Source organism: Peromyscus californicus, unplaced genomic scaffold (genome assembly GCF_007827085.1).
Source record: "Peromyscus californicus insignis strain IS unplaced genomic scaffold, ASM782708v3 Scaffold_6__1_contigs__length_162567912, whole genome shotgun sequence".
NCBI classification, from domain to species: Eukaryota; Metazoa; Chordata; class Mammalia; order Rodentia; family Cricetidae; genus Peromyscus; species Peromyscus californicus.
In genome coordinates, this window is record NW_026294584.1 from 128,775,386 (window position 1) to 128,789,668 (window position 14,283).

A 14,283-nucleotide genomic window follows, 5' to 3' on the forward strand; every position below is an offset into this window, starting at 1 on the left:
GCAAGCCCAGCGATGTGCCACAGAGTCCATGAAGATAAGGCACCGTGGGGACTTTCATTATGCTGCCGTTTATAGGCCATGCCCCCTGATGGGGCCATACCCAGCCTTTCCACCTCCAAACCCCAACCTGTTTCCCCCTACTATTCTGGAGAAGCCCCTAACCAACCAGAGACCCACTGTTCACCGAGACTGTCTAGACTCTTCCCTTCCACTCACCAATCACCCTCATCACACTCACTCAGGCAGGGCAGCGTCGCCTGTCCCGTCACCTTCTGACACGGTTGCCCGAAACCCTCATGAAGGTGGACTTACAGGCTTCCCTCTAGGGAGGGGTCTCCTCCCTCTGTCTTAATCCCCTCCCACAGCAGTTTCTATGACCCACAGGCCAAGCGCACAAATCAGATGCTGTATTATCTGCCTCTGAGTGCCCACTAGTGCCCAAACATCTGGCATCAGACACCCTTTGTGATGCCACTCTGCAGCCTGCTCAGGTGTACCCAGCTAGCCTCCAAACACTGTCACATTCTGTATGTCCAAGTATTTCTATGCCACATCTACAATGTCTTGGCTTCCTACTGTTCCCCGCTAACAAACTCCTACTCATCCCTCACGACTCAACTGGAATGGCCCCTCCTCTATAAATCTCTAGCACTCTGCAGCCCAGCTCGCCTCTTACGGGCCCCCTTCTATCACACTTCACACAGAGCACGATGGTTATTTAAGCAACCATCCTCCCAGGAAGATGAGAGGCTGCTCCAGGCCCAGGCCATGTGCTGATCTTTCTTGAATCCCCAGACACACTGCAGAAAGCCTGGCATGTCTTAGCACCTCAGTACACATCTGGCAAAGAATGAGGGAAGGAACTCAGAACTTTCAGGGAAGCCCTATAATGGCCTTGCTTTGGGCACAAGCCAAGAACAATCTTCCTTCCCCAGAACTCTGGGCACCTTGTGTTTGGATAGAGCCAAGTCCTGGGCCGCTTCACAGAATCACCAGGAACAGACTATTTCCCCCTTCAGTCCCACACAGCAGGAGCCCTCACACCAACAGCCATATTGGCTGCTTCTCAGGAAGTCTTAGAGCCAGTGTGGCCTCCGTATCCCTCACTTACCCTCCACAGTGTGCCCCAGGTGAGCTCTGCCAGGCCAGTCAACCCCCTGTCTGTGTGGCTCCAGCCCAGGGGTCTGCAGGACCCAGAGCAGTGAGCTCTGGCTGCTGGTGGCAGAGGCATTCAGAGCTGCTGCAGAGCCCACGGCCGCCCCCACCTGGGACTGCGGCTGTGGCTGCTGCCAGGAGCCTCGCCTCCCTCCCTGCATCCATCAGTTCAGCTCGGTCCTGCCTCCTGCAGCCTCCCTGATAGCCAGACTGCCATGGAGCTTTCCAAATGCATGAGAAGAAAAAGCTAGCAAAGACTCTTAAAGACACCACGCATATCACCACCAGCTGAAGTGCCCACAGAGGGGGTGGGACATGGTGGCAGAGGATCAGCCCCCAAAGGCAGGCCCTCTACCAAGCAGGACATGGGTCATACTCTTACAGGGGTGGCACACCTCGCCAGGACCTTGGCATCTTTTAGTGGGTAGTTCAGGGCTCCAAGAGGCTTGGAGGACTCTGCAGCAGCTTCCACGGATTTGCAGGTGACTTACTGTTTAACCTGACATGAAAGGATCCCATCCCGTGACGTTTCAGCCCCCATCACAATGGACCACCTTTGATGTCACCTCATGATCTGAATGTCACTCAGTGGGCTTGCCACAGTTCTTGAAAAACCGAGGACTCAGTCAGCTACCCTGACCAGTCTCCTGACCCTTCCCTTTTTTTCCTGAGTCTCTCATGCATATACAGTAATGGAAATACACATACTATATATGTGTGCATGTGTGCGTGTGTGCATGCGTGCACGCGCGCGTGTGTGTGTGTGTGTGTGTGTGTGTGTGTGTGTGTGTGTGTGTACACATTTCCTCCACCCCATTCCAGCATTGGACACCATTTGTCAGTCATGTTTCCTGAGCCTAGGACATATATGCCTTCACTGGACCAATATTCAGTTCTGACACTGGCATTCACTTGGCTCATTTGGGGGGCATTTCCAGGACCTTTTGGTGCTTTCTAGTGTTTGAGGTCAAGGGATTCCCAAAGTGAGGCAGACATGTTGTTGTCGGGACACCCAGACCTAATTTCCTCTTTCCGCATGGCCCTGGCTTTTGAAGAACTGACCCTACAGCTATCGGGTGAGGGTGGAAAGAGGGATGCACGTCACCTGACCACTGAGCTCCCCATTTGCAGCCCACAGGCACTGCCAGGCTCAGCATAGATTTTGAACTCCTCAAAGCATGTGGGCAGATATGGCAGACTATGGTGCCCTGGTCCTTCTAGATTCTTCTCCTCGTCCACATTGACTGACTCCTGACCTGTGACGGAAGCACTGCATGCTCACCGTGTGAGGAGAGGGAAATGACTGATCAGGAACTCCCAGGTTCAGCAACTGGCCTGATGTGCCCCCCACTGAGAATGCCCCAGGCCTTGCTCACTTTGAACATTTTGTGGGGCTAGAATTCTTAATAGGTTTTGTAAAGAAAGGCTAGCCTCTGTCCTCATTGTCCTGGGTCTCACCCCTCTTCCAATACTTTTCTTCCTTCTTCTCTCCCTCTCTGCTCTAGATAGCTTTAATTGTTAACTTGACAGAGCCTAGAGTCACTTAAGAAGAGAGTCTCATTTGGGAAATTGCCTAGACTGCCCGATGGGTTTTTCTAGGGGGATTGTCCTGATTGTTAATGGACATAGGAGGGCCCAGTCCACTGTGGGTGGTACCATTCTCTAGGCAGGTGGTCCTGGGCTATACAAGAAAGCTAGTTGAGCAGGAGCCAGTGAGCAAGCCAGAAACCATCATTCCTATGGTTTTGTTTTGTTTTGTTTTATTTTACTCCATGGTTTTAACTTCATGTTCCTACTTGAGTTCCTGCCCTGACTTGCCCAAATGATAAACCATGATCTGGAAGTGTAAGGCAAATAAAACCTTTCTTCCCTCAGATGCTTTTGGTCAGAGTATTGTATCACAGGAACATAAAGCAAACTAGAACACCCCTCCCCTCCCTTCACCCTTCTATGCTTTCACAGTATAGGAAAGAAATAAGGGCTGCTAGGAGGAACCTTGGGCTGATCTCCTTCCCTGGGCCTTGGTTTCTCCTCTGTGAAATGGGTGGCATGGGGGCCTGGTAGCCTGGCTCTGCCTCACGTCTGTATTTGGCTTAGCTGACTGGACATCCTTTCAGAAGACACCCTTAACCAGTAGCTCAGGACTTGCTACCCATTACCTGCAGTGGCACTCTCTGTAGCCACCAGACTGGTCGCAACAGCACCTGTGTGAGTCCTCCTGAGGACACAGTCCCACAGGAGTCCCTGTTCTCTGCCTCATCAACCATTCTCACTTTGGTCCCTTCCCCTCCTCCAAAGCTGCTCAGCTGAAGGTTACTGTGACCCCAATGAGCCACATCCAGGAGCCCCTGCTTGGCCCTTTCATGCAGTGCTTGGTAGAGGAGCTCTCCACCTACCTATTTCCCCCCAACCACCCCAAGCATGGCCACCTGCTCCTCTCTCTCCTCAGCCATATCACTCCCAGAGGCATGGCACCCAGGGCACGCTTTCTGTGTGCTCTGGTCTCAGTTGTTCCCTGAGCTCTGACTCATCTATTCACCTGCCCCACCACCCCTGTATCTGCCCCACCACCCCTGTATCTAATGTATCACCAAAGCCCAGAAGTTCCCATGTCTCTGACTGTCCCTCACTTTTCCCTGCCAGACTCAGCTTCTCCCTTTTGAGGCATCTGTCCCTGCCACCCAGAAAAGAAACAAACTTGTCTCTGTCCCAAGTTCCTGGGAGGGAAGACGAAGGTCCTGAATTTTCCCCAGTGATGAGAATGTCCTTGCTGTCACAAGCCTCATAGATAACAGGTGGGTTTATGCTGAGAGACAGGAGACTTGTGATGGGAACTGAGTATAGAAAGATACATGTGGGCAGAAGGTGTGAGCTTGAGTTGGCCAGGCTCACGGGGAGGGCTGGTGATGGAGCTGCATCTCAGGGCTGGTGGTTTGACATCAAGCTGGCATTGATACCTTCCTGAAAACCCAGGAGAGGAGAACTCAGCAGGGTCCTGGCTACAGAGCACACCCATGTTCCAGGATGTGGAGAGATGCCTGACTGCATGGGCATGGGCCATGCCTTCAGTACACACGTGGACCTCGCCCTGGATGTGTGTCAGCACCCGACTGGCCTGACTTGTCTCTGAAAACTGCACTACAGTGTGAGGGCTCTTCCCTGTGTTCTGTGAGATGTCCCACCAAGGTACCTTGCCAAAAGAAGTGTGGGACCCTGAATTCATCCCAAGTGCAGTAATCTGCGGAGAGGCACCTGAATGGAGCCTGTCTCACTGGGGATTTAATAAACCTTGAACTTGGGGGATCTATGTTAGCTCCTAGTGGGCAATCCTAGAAGGGGAGTGCAGGACACCATCTGGTGTCTGAGGACCTCAAGTCACCCTTGTCCTCCCCCTTCCCTCCTCTCTTAATCCAAGTATCACAGCACGAGTCATCAGCTCAACCTCCCCCGGGGCTGAAAACACGGCTCTATCCACCTCCTGTGCCCTGGTCCTGCCTCATTCTTCCTCAGGGGTTTGTCAGAAATGCCCATTTGTGGTCTCCTGCTTCCACCCTGAGCCCTACAATATACTCGACAAACAGCCCTGGGTGGATGTCTTCCCGATAGGCCCTAGCAGCCCATTCTGATCCTTGCTTACCCAGAACCCTCCAGTCTCACTTTCAACTGCCACCCCCGAGCCTGCCCCTTTAGCATTCTGGCTTCCCGAAGTCTCTAGACATCCCTTGCTTCAGCCTGCCAAGGGTTCGCTATTTCCTTTAGCCTAAGTGTTTTTCTGGTTCCTCGCAATGCTCATTTTGGCCCCAAAGGCAAGAAAGCCCATCTGGCCACCGTACACAAAAAAGCCTCTTCCCCAATTCTATCAGTTCCCTGTCCTTCGGCTCTCCTCTCGCTGTCTGCCTTCTTCAGGATGGTCCTGGCGTCTGACACATGTGGGTTCATTTGCTCAGGGTCCATCTCCCTCCAATAGAAAACCTGCTCCCCAAGGACAGGGACCTCCCTGGGGACACCTCTGCCTCACCACCCCCATGCTTCCCTTGTGGCTTGTTGTGCATCCTATCCAACAAATGCCTTTCCTAGAAGCTGCCAGCAAACGTGACTCCTGAGTGACCTCTTACCCTGCACAACGCTTTTATTTTCCTACCACTTTAATAAAGATTTATTCACACAGATGTGGAAGGAGCCACAGAAGGCCTGGGCAGTTTCTAGCAGTCTGTGCTAAAGCAAAGAATGTTTTATGATTAGGTGACACATAAAAGCTGCAGCAGTGTACCACACATGACATTTGCTGTGACATTCACTGTGACATTCGGTTAGGGACTCAAGGTGGAATAAATGAATGGCCACCTTCACCCTAACTGCAGGATCAAAAGTTCACTATTAAGAGGAGGGTTTGAACTGAAACCCAAACATGCCCTTTTTCTCTATAAAGTATACAGCCTCAGATATTTTGTTACAGCAACAGAGAATGACTAATACAACTGCCCTATTCTTTGTACCCTTGGTTTTATAAATCAATCACTTTTGAGTTGACATGGAGAAACAATGACTTTTTAAGGTCTGAGTTTTAACATTCAGACCCCACTGTAAGTGTTTAATGTCTTTAATGTCAATGCTTCTTACATCTAAGTGCTTCAGAATTTTGTAACTGAATGAATTTGTCCACAATGAGTGGTTTTTTGTAGCTCTCAGAAACCTGCCTCTGGTGATGGGCGTAGTTGGGGACAGTCAGTCACATTGCTGTCTCTGCTCTTGCTAGATAAGTTGAGGTCAGCCACGTGCAGGGTCAACAGGAGGCCTGTGTCATATCTCACAACAGTTTCTCAGAGAGGACAATGGATGACCTCCCCATCTACATTCACCCCCCTCCCGTCCCTGCTACAAACTCAGGTGGCTTTGCCAAATAAATGGCCATTGTCACCAGGACATGCCACCTTTGCTGTGGACTGAATGTTTCTGCCTGGTTTACTTGCCGAAGCCCCAAGCCCCTGCTCTCTAGAACCTGTGTACAGAAAGTCTCTCATCATCTCCTAAGATGATGTGAATTAGATTTTCCTCTTTACTGTGCTTCTGGCTTTGAACTTGGACCTGTTCCTGAGGTACCCCAGGGTGGCACAGTCTCTGGTCATGCTAGTCAAGTCACTTAGTCACAGTACTCTGTGATCAGCGAGGAAGCCATGACCCTATGCAGCATGAATGCTGGGCTGTGAACTATGATGCTCAGTGGGTGAGGTACACTGGCCGATGCTCAGTATCGACGTTTCCATCAGTTGGTGAGTCTATCAGGATGGAACCCCACTGTAAATAATCTCATTTAGAGACAGAGGGATCTGAATAAAAATGAGGTGGTAAGTGTGGACCCTCATCCTATCCAATCAGTCTTTACAAGAAAAAAGCAAGATGCCAGCCTCACCAAGAAAGACCCTGGGAGAGGGCAGCAGTACAGGATCCTCAGAAGAAACTACACTTGACACACCTTGAACTTGAATTCTGAGCCTCTGGAATTACAAGAAAATAAACTCCTGCTGTTAAGCCACATCTTCCCTGGTGCAGCCCAGCAAACTCACTCTCCAAGACAGTGACCAAGGGTGGGATGGAGACCACAGGAACGTATTGGCTTTGGGGTGGGTAGCTGGAGGGATGGCTCAGTGGTTAAGAGCGCTAGCTACTCTCCCAGAGGACCTGGGCTCTGTTCCCAGCACCTGCATGGCAGCTCACAATTGTCTGTAACTCCAGTTCCAGGGCTCTGTCCTCTTTTGGCCTCTGAGGGCATTGCACACACACACACACACACACACACACACACACACACACACACACACACACACACACACACACACACGTGCAGCCCAAACACTCATATACATGAATTAAAATAAGCACATCTTTTAAAAAGGTGTTGAGAAAAGAAACTCTAGAAGGAAGAGCATCAGACTAACCATTCATTTTATAGAACAGATTGTAAAATGCCCACCGACTCCTGTAGGTGGGGTGGACAATGGCTGAACTGTAACTGCTCTGTGAATATGTACACAGTGAACAAATCACCATGGGAAACCGAGGGATCACTGAGAAGCCCAAGGAGGAGAACGAGCCTCTATTCCCCTGCAAAGTTGTATATGGGTTTCTTCAGTCCTCCTTCCCTCCCCTCTCCCCTCCCTCCCTCCCTCTCTCCCTCCTTCCCTCCCTCCCGGGCTCTTCTGTCTGCCCTATGTGTTCTTTTCCATGTATTTACAGAAACATCATTTTGGCAAGCTGCCTTTTCTCCTAACTCTGAAATATGAAGGTGTTCCCTACATTAGTAAAGGTTCTTCTCAAGCAGTTTTCGATGGCTGCCTTCCAGAATCTTCCATATCTGCAGGTGGCTCAGTAGAGGCTGCAATCTGCCCCACTCGGGCATGCACTTGTTTCTATTTTTAACTAATATAAACACGCCCCGATAAACATCCTCCTGAATGCATCTTTGTACACATCTCAGGCAGCTTCCTCGGGGCGGGCTTCCTGGAAGTGGGATTACTGGTTAGGGATTACTGACATTCTGAGAGAGGAAACGTTAAAGCTTTCTAGCCATTATTGTGCTTTGCAGGGCGATGGTGCAACTTTTTCCTACGGTCTGTGACACAATTTTAAACATTTCCAAAGAGAAAAGGAAAAGAAACCTGGGTCATTCATGTCATTGTCAACACAAGAAAGTGGCTCCCATCACTGGCTGAAATGAAGGTGTCCTTTAAGTGAGAAGGCCAGGGAAAGGACAGGGGAAGACAGGAGGCAAAGGGAAAGGGGTGGTCTGGCTGTTTTTCTGACACTGTGGAGTGGAGAGCCTTTTTACAGATGGAAAGGGAGCAGTCTGAGTGCCTGGTATTCAGTTCTGCATGGCTTGAAAGACCAGGGGCTCACATGTTACCCACAATGCCCCAGGGCAGGATCCATGTGTACTGGGGTCTACTCTGGCCCCAGGATCTAAGCAGGACGCATCTAGGAGGCTCTGAAGGCCATCATGGTACCTGTTTTGCCTTCTTACTTACAGGGAGGGCACGCTCTGGTGTGCCAGGCTGGAGAATGGGGGCCGCCCTTTCTGTGGAGGTTGGGCCAGGGTCCTGGTGGGGACTTGTAATGGTCAACATGCTCATTTGCTCTTCTGGCTACGTTAACTCCACTACTGTGGGGACAGCTGTGTGACAGCCAGAGGAGGGAGCACTGACTAGACATGTCACATAGATAAAGGCAGGAGGCACACAAAACACCCATCAGCATACTCCTGGAGAGAAAGGAGTAAAACTGGGAGGCATGTTCTATCTGTCATCTCCAGGAAGGGTGGTGATGTGTGGGCCTGGGGTCCACTCCTTCCTCCTTGGTGTGACCTGACCTCAGGTTTGTGCCTCAGTCTCCTCCCACCTTGTCCTCAGGTTGAGCTGATAAAGAGACTCCTTTTACATCCTCATGGGAAGAAACCAGAAAACCAGAAGCCCCTTATTTAGATGCCTGCCATGTCCTCAGACCTCAGCCTAAGTGCCAAACCAGGTCCTTTCAGCATCCAGAGACCTGCTCAAGTGACTACCAAATCAGAGCAGGGGGGCCAGCTCCTCCACTCTCACCTGCCAGCAGTACCGAACCCAGCTCCCAAAGCCCTGACCCCTGCAGGTGCCAATCTAATCAGACCATTTCTACAGCAAATGGTGTCCGCTTCCTAGACTGGTGCAGATGACATTTGGAAAGAAACAGTAGCTTCATGCAAGTCGATTACATGGATCATGGTACCCAGAAGCAGTCTGTGTCCTTCTGGTCATGTTTAAGAATTGTCTCACAGCTACCCCACGGGTGATCGGATGGGAGTTTCTAGGCTTCTTCCCCATTCCCCACAGAGTGTGCCACAGAGGACTGATTTAAGCCCCACTAGTCAGCCAGGTAGCTGGAGAAGGCTGCCCTCCTATCAAACACCCTCTGGGAGGAGAGCCAGTTCCACACACACCTACCAGGCGAGGGAGAACCAGCTACACTCCCACGGTGGCCCCCAGGCAGAGGCACTGTGTCTCCAGTTCTTTGTTTGTAAACAAGTACCGTGGAGCCTCAGATATCTTTCACAGAGGGAGAAAGGCCCAGGCTAGCCCACAGAGCTCTCATCTTGCCCAGGACAGAGGCCACAAATGCCTAGAGCAGCCAGTGGGCTCCAGAGAATTTCATGCGCAGTGCTTTGCTTTCTCAAATTCCAGAGGCCCCCCCCCACCTTCGCTTTAAAAAAACCCCTCGGTGTGCTGACCCCAATGAGATGATAATAGAAAATGAATCTGAAATGGATTCATTTTAAAAATGCAGTGAAAAGATATGACAGTGTGAATGATGGATAAAATGGCCACATATCCACAAAAGCATATTGCTCTTCGTCTGAGAGACATGTCCCAGGGGCTCCGGAACTCCAGCCAAAGTAAAGAGTCAGAACACCAGCCCCTACTGTAGCTTTCCCACCTCTTTCTCAGGTTCCCTCTCTCTGTGTGGGGAAAGGAGATGGGTATCTGGGTGGTAGGCTGCACACATAGGGGTCTGCAATTCTCAGTCGAGGCCATCATCAGAGCTGGCATATGTGCACAGGTGAAAGCCACACTAACTCACCTGTCCCCTTGGCTGCCGTCAGTCCACACTCTGAGGGTGGCGAACCCCTGCAGGAAGACAAAACCAGAAACACACATTAGGGAGCCTGGCAGCCGGGGGCTCAGATTGGAATATTTTAATTTAAATTAAAAAACTAGCATTCTTTATGTTGTGTATGTACGGTTGTCTTAGTTAGGGTCTCTATTGCTGTGTAAAACTTCATGACCAAAAGGGAAGTCAAGGGTTTGTTTCAGCTTACAACTCTCAGGTCTTACTTTATCACTCAGGGAAGTCCGGGCGGGAAGCGAAGCAGAGGCAATAGAGGGGCTGCTGACACACTTGTTCCTCATGACTTCCTCAGCCTGCTCTCTTATGCAGCTCTGGCCCACACGCCTAGGAGTAGCACCCCCCCATGGACCCACCCATGTCAGTCATTAATCAAGAAAACACAAATGTGATGGAGGCATTTTCTCAACTGAGGTTCCTTTACCCAGAGGACTCCGGCTTGTGTCAAGTTGAGAACTAACCAGCCGGGACAATGATGTATGTGTGTGGGATCACACATGCCACCGCGTACAAGTACAGGTCAGATGACAACTCTCCGGAGGCCTTCTCTCCTTTCACTATATGATCCTGGAGGGATGGATCTAGCTACATCTGGCAACTCAGATTTCGGGATGGAGAGGGCTAGACCTGTCCCTTGGGAGGTGAGGGGGTCAAAGGGCCAGTGCCACGATGTACATAGCCTGCTCTGGGAGCCAGGGGACTGAGCCAATCAGGGTCCTGGGGCCACCACGTCGTCTAGGGAGGGCTGAGTAGTAGTGGCGCTGATGTAGACAGGAGCAGGGAAGCCGCCCGGGATGGGGCTGCTCAGCAGCACAGGCAGGCCAGGTGGGGATTCCCCTCCTGGTGTCCCTGGTTTGGATGGGGTGGGGGAGGGGTCCACAAGGAGGCCCAGGAAGGGTAGTGAGGAAAGACAGCTGCTGCTGGACAAACAACAGGTCCCAGATGATCCCAAGAGAAGGAACAGACTGCAGACTTTAGTGTCCCTCCACCCACACATGCCCTTCGTTCTCTCGAGAGCTCTTTACTGGCCAGACCTAGCAGGAAGAAGAACAGGACTGGAGTCCGTGACGCAGCCCATCAGGACACTTCCAGGGCACATGACCAGGCTGAGAAGGGCAAGGAGCAAATACCCAACATCTGGCCCCATGCCCCTGTGCCCCTGTGCCCCTGTTCCTCCCCACAGAGCCCACTCTCTCCACACCCTTCAGTCCCAAGCCTGGGGTAACCAGACCCTACAATCCCTGGGTTCCACCCTGTGACTGTACATCAGCACTGGGCACGTGGACACGCTTGCCTCTGCTTGGTGGCCTCAGCCTGCACTGTTGGCTTTGTTCGCCACCCCTCCCCCACCCAGGGTCCCGCCCTTGAATCTGCCCTGGCACCTCACACCTGTTCCCTGCCATGACACCCCTTCCTGTTCCTCTTAAACCGGAGCTGGGCCTTCCCTTTCCTGGAAAAGCATCCTGGCCCGAGTTTACAGAGACCCAGGTGCACAGTCACGGGGAACATCAGGCCTCTGACAGCAAGGCAGTCACAGGCCAGAGCAGGCAGTCTGAAACATCCTCCTTAGATCTTTCTGGGCAAAAGATGAGCAGATGTCCGGGAACCACCTCCAGGCCTCCAGAACCAGACTCCAGAGGAAAGCCAAGTGTTTCCCAAGCACGTGACTTTCACAGCTGGGGAAACTGAGGACAAGGGCAGGGATTGCGATGGCCAGGAAGTGGCTGTGCCAGGGATCTGTCCTTCCCTACTGGCTGTGGCCACTGACTTTCATGGTTCCAAAGCCATTCCTCCAGCAAGACCCCTAGGCTGAGCCGGAGTCTCTCTTGATCCTTAGGCAAACACTGCTGATCTTATAATACAGAGGGGGAGTCCCAGAGAAGCTGTGGAACATGTGCAGACAGGGCAGGTCAGCCCTAGGGCAACAGAGCATGGCCAGTAGGCAGCTGCCGCCGTCAAGTCTGTCCTGCACTGCACAGGGGTCTGGCTCACATGCGGTGCCCACTGAGATCCACACACAGAAGTGCTAACCACATGGCTATGGTGATGCTTCCGGACACTTGCTCTGTACAGACCAACTGTAGACATTTGTGGCGTGCAGTGTCATACTTCAATACAGGACTATCATGTGTGTTGATCTGATGGGGTCACTGCCGTTCCATCAGCTTAGGCATTCATCATCTCTGTGTTAAGAACACTCACCATCCTCTCTGCTAGTCATATCATAATACATACTATGTGGTTGTCAGTCAACTTTCTGAAGACGTTGGCAGATGCTCTCACCCATTAGTACCCTGTGCCATCAAGTCTCCTTCCCCCACCTCCTCCAGGCTCTGGTAACTACTACTATCTTACTCTAGTCTGCTGGATCAATTTTTTAAGCTCAGAACAAACAGCATTTGTCTCTCTGTTCCTGATTTATTTCACTCAACCTAATGTTCTCCTATTGCTCAGTGATGGGAATCTCACTCTTTTTTATGGCTGAGTAATATTCTAGCCACATACTCCTTTTGTGACCCTCTTCTATAGCAAGCAGAAAGTGTGGAATTGGCCACCGGTCCTGCCTAGTGCCCTTTCTGGGAAGCCATACAGACTTCCTCTCCACCTAAGGCTCTGAGCTCATGGAGATAGGGGTATTGTCCCCAGGCTGTAGGCAGCAAGGTCTGGTTCACAGTGGTGCCCCATCCCCCCCAGCAAGGACTAGAATGAAAGATTGATGAGTTATCTGCCTTGGCTGGTGAATTTTTCATTATGGAGGAAAGGAGACCCCATCCCTCGGCCCAGGAGGGCAGTTATTGGGTATCATCTCTGCTAAGGTTTTGTCCTAGCTGACCATGGCTACGGACCTGCAACCACATTTTTCTATCCATGAATAATGACAAAGGCTGGGAGAGAACAAAAGCTGCTGTTGGGAGCCACTTCCCCACCTTTTAGCATGGAAGATTCTGGAGTGGCCCAAGGGATGACCTGAGGAACAGAGTCGGGTCCCAGCATGGGGAAGTAGGGATGAGAGCCAGAGGTTGTCACAACCGTCAATCAGCTCATACTCCATGCCCTTCTGAACTGCAAGTGAACCCTTATCGCCTGGATCCCCTTACAGTCAGCTGACTGAGGGGGGCAGCAGCCTTGGAGCACAGTTGAATCTCAAGCCTTGACCCCAGCCTGTGGTGACCAGACCTCAGGAGAGCTGAGTTAGCGCTACAGAGAAGTAGGGCCCCTGTGATATCAGCCAGAATGCAGGGGACCAATGTCACAAGTGAGCTGGAAGCGAAAACAGGACAGGACTGGGGGCCTGGCACCATCATTTAAGGCCTCGTTCCTAGGCCTCCCTTCCACAGCCACAGGTCTCTCCTCCATGCACTGGGGCAGTGGTGGCACTGCTGAAGCTGGGGATACTGGCAGACTTGGGCATGAGGTTTAACCCTTCCCACTCTGCAGCAGCCACAGGGGGTCTCATAGAGGCTAACAAAAAGCCTGTAGGGAAGAGTAAAGGCAAAAGTCACTGAAGAGCAGCCAGCCACTTGGATTCCTGGGTAGGTGAAGTAGGAAGGCAGTGTGGTGCCAATCAGGAGGCTTCTTGGAGATAAACTTTAAAGAGAAATCACCCTTTGCGAGTCCACAGGGACTAACTTTGGGGAACCCTGAGCTCCCCTTCTGGGCAGACAGGGGGGAAATGAGGTTCCAGCATGCACCTGGCTTTTTGTTGGCTGGTCCATAAAGTCATGGGGCATTGACTCATGTTCAGTGGTTCTTCAGCAGGATTCCTGCCTCCTCCAGGATTACTTCAGCTAATGTGAGTCCCAAGACCCAATGCACATACCCCAAACAAGTTGTTTCTTGGAGCCTCGGCCTGTCATCTCAGGGCAGGCCTCTGCTTCTGGTAGGATGCTGGGAAAATGGCAGCCTGTCTCTGGCTTGAGTGTCCCTGTTTGGGGCTTGGGGTTTGGCCTACATTCAAATCACCAGAACGAATTTTGGGAAACACCAATCCTTAGCATTCTCTAAATCGGATGCCACAAGTGGAAGTCCCAAAGGACTGTCTCATGTTGGGCCCCTTTTGTTGATTCCACAAGAGAACGCATACATCGGCGTTCTCACAAGCCCTGTCTGATGGATACCAGCTTCGGTTTGCTCAACCCAGCCTTTCCCAAACTTGATCTCAGGATCTCTTCTGGAGTCACCTAGCATTCCTCAGGACATGCTCTGAAGAGAGGCGGCCCTACTGATGTCTCAGGCACCTTGCCCACTCTGCCAACAGGAATCTGGGGTGTGGAATTTCACCCTCTCCGGGTAACCTCTGCACAATATTCCTGTTTCATTTCTGGCCAAGACAGGAGGATGCCCCCTCCCCGCTCTCATTCTCCCCATCTTCCAAATCTCTGTATTCCACTAGCAGGTATATTTTCTCTGCAGCAGCAGGCCATGTGATCCAGAGGAGGAACAACTGGGGGACACTACTTCAACATGTTTAGAACATGT

The 14,283-nt window shown here is 51.6% G+C and overlaps 1 protein-coding gene across 9 annotated transcripts in view; it reads right to left on the minus strand.

The window, feature by feature from the left end:
• The window catches only part of Atp2b2 (ATPase plasma membrane Ca2+ transporting 2), a 321,778-nt gene that overhangs the window by 239,377 nt on the left and 68,118 nt on the right, over nucleotides 1–14,283 (minus strand). For 8 of the 9 annotated variants that reach the window (XM_052721638.1, XM_052721644.1, XM_052721641.1 and 5 more), the window contains exon 2: nucleotides 9,760–9,806. The gene's annotated coding sequence lies outside the window, so the exon portion shown is untranslated. Of the gene's footprint in view, nucleotides 1–9,759; nucleotides 9,813–14,283 lie in introns of those variants that run through there. The other variant, XM_052721647.1, reaches the window with a different exon arrangement.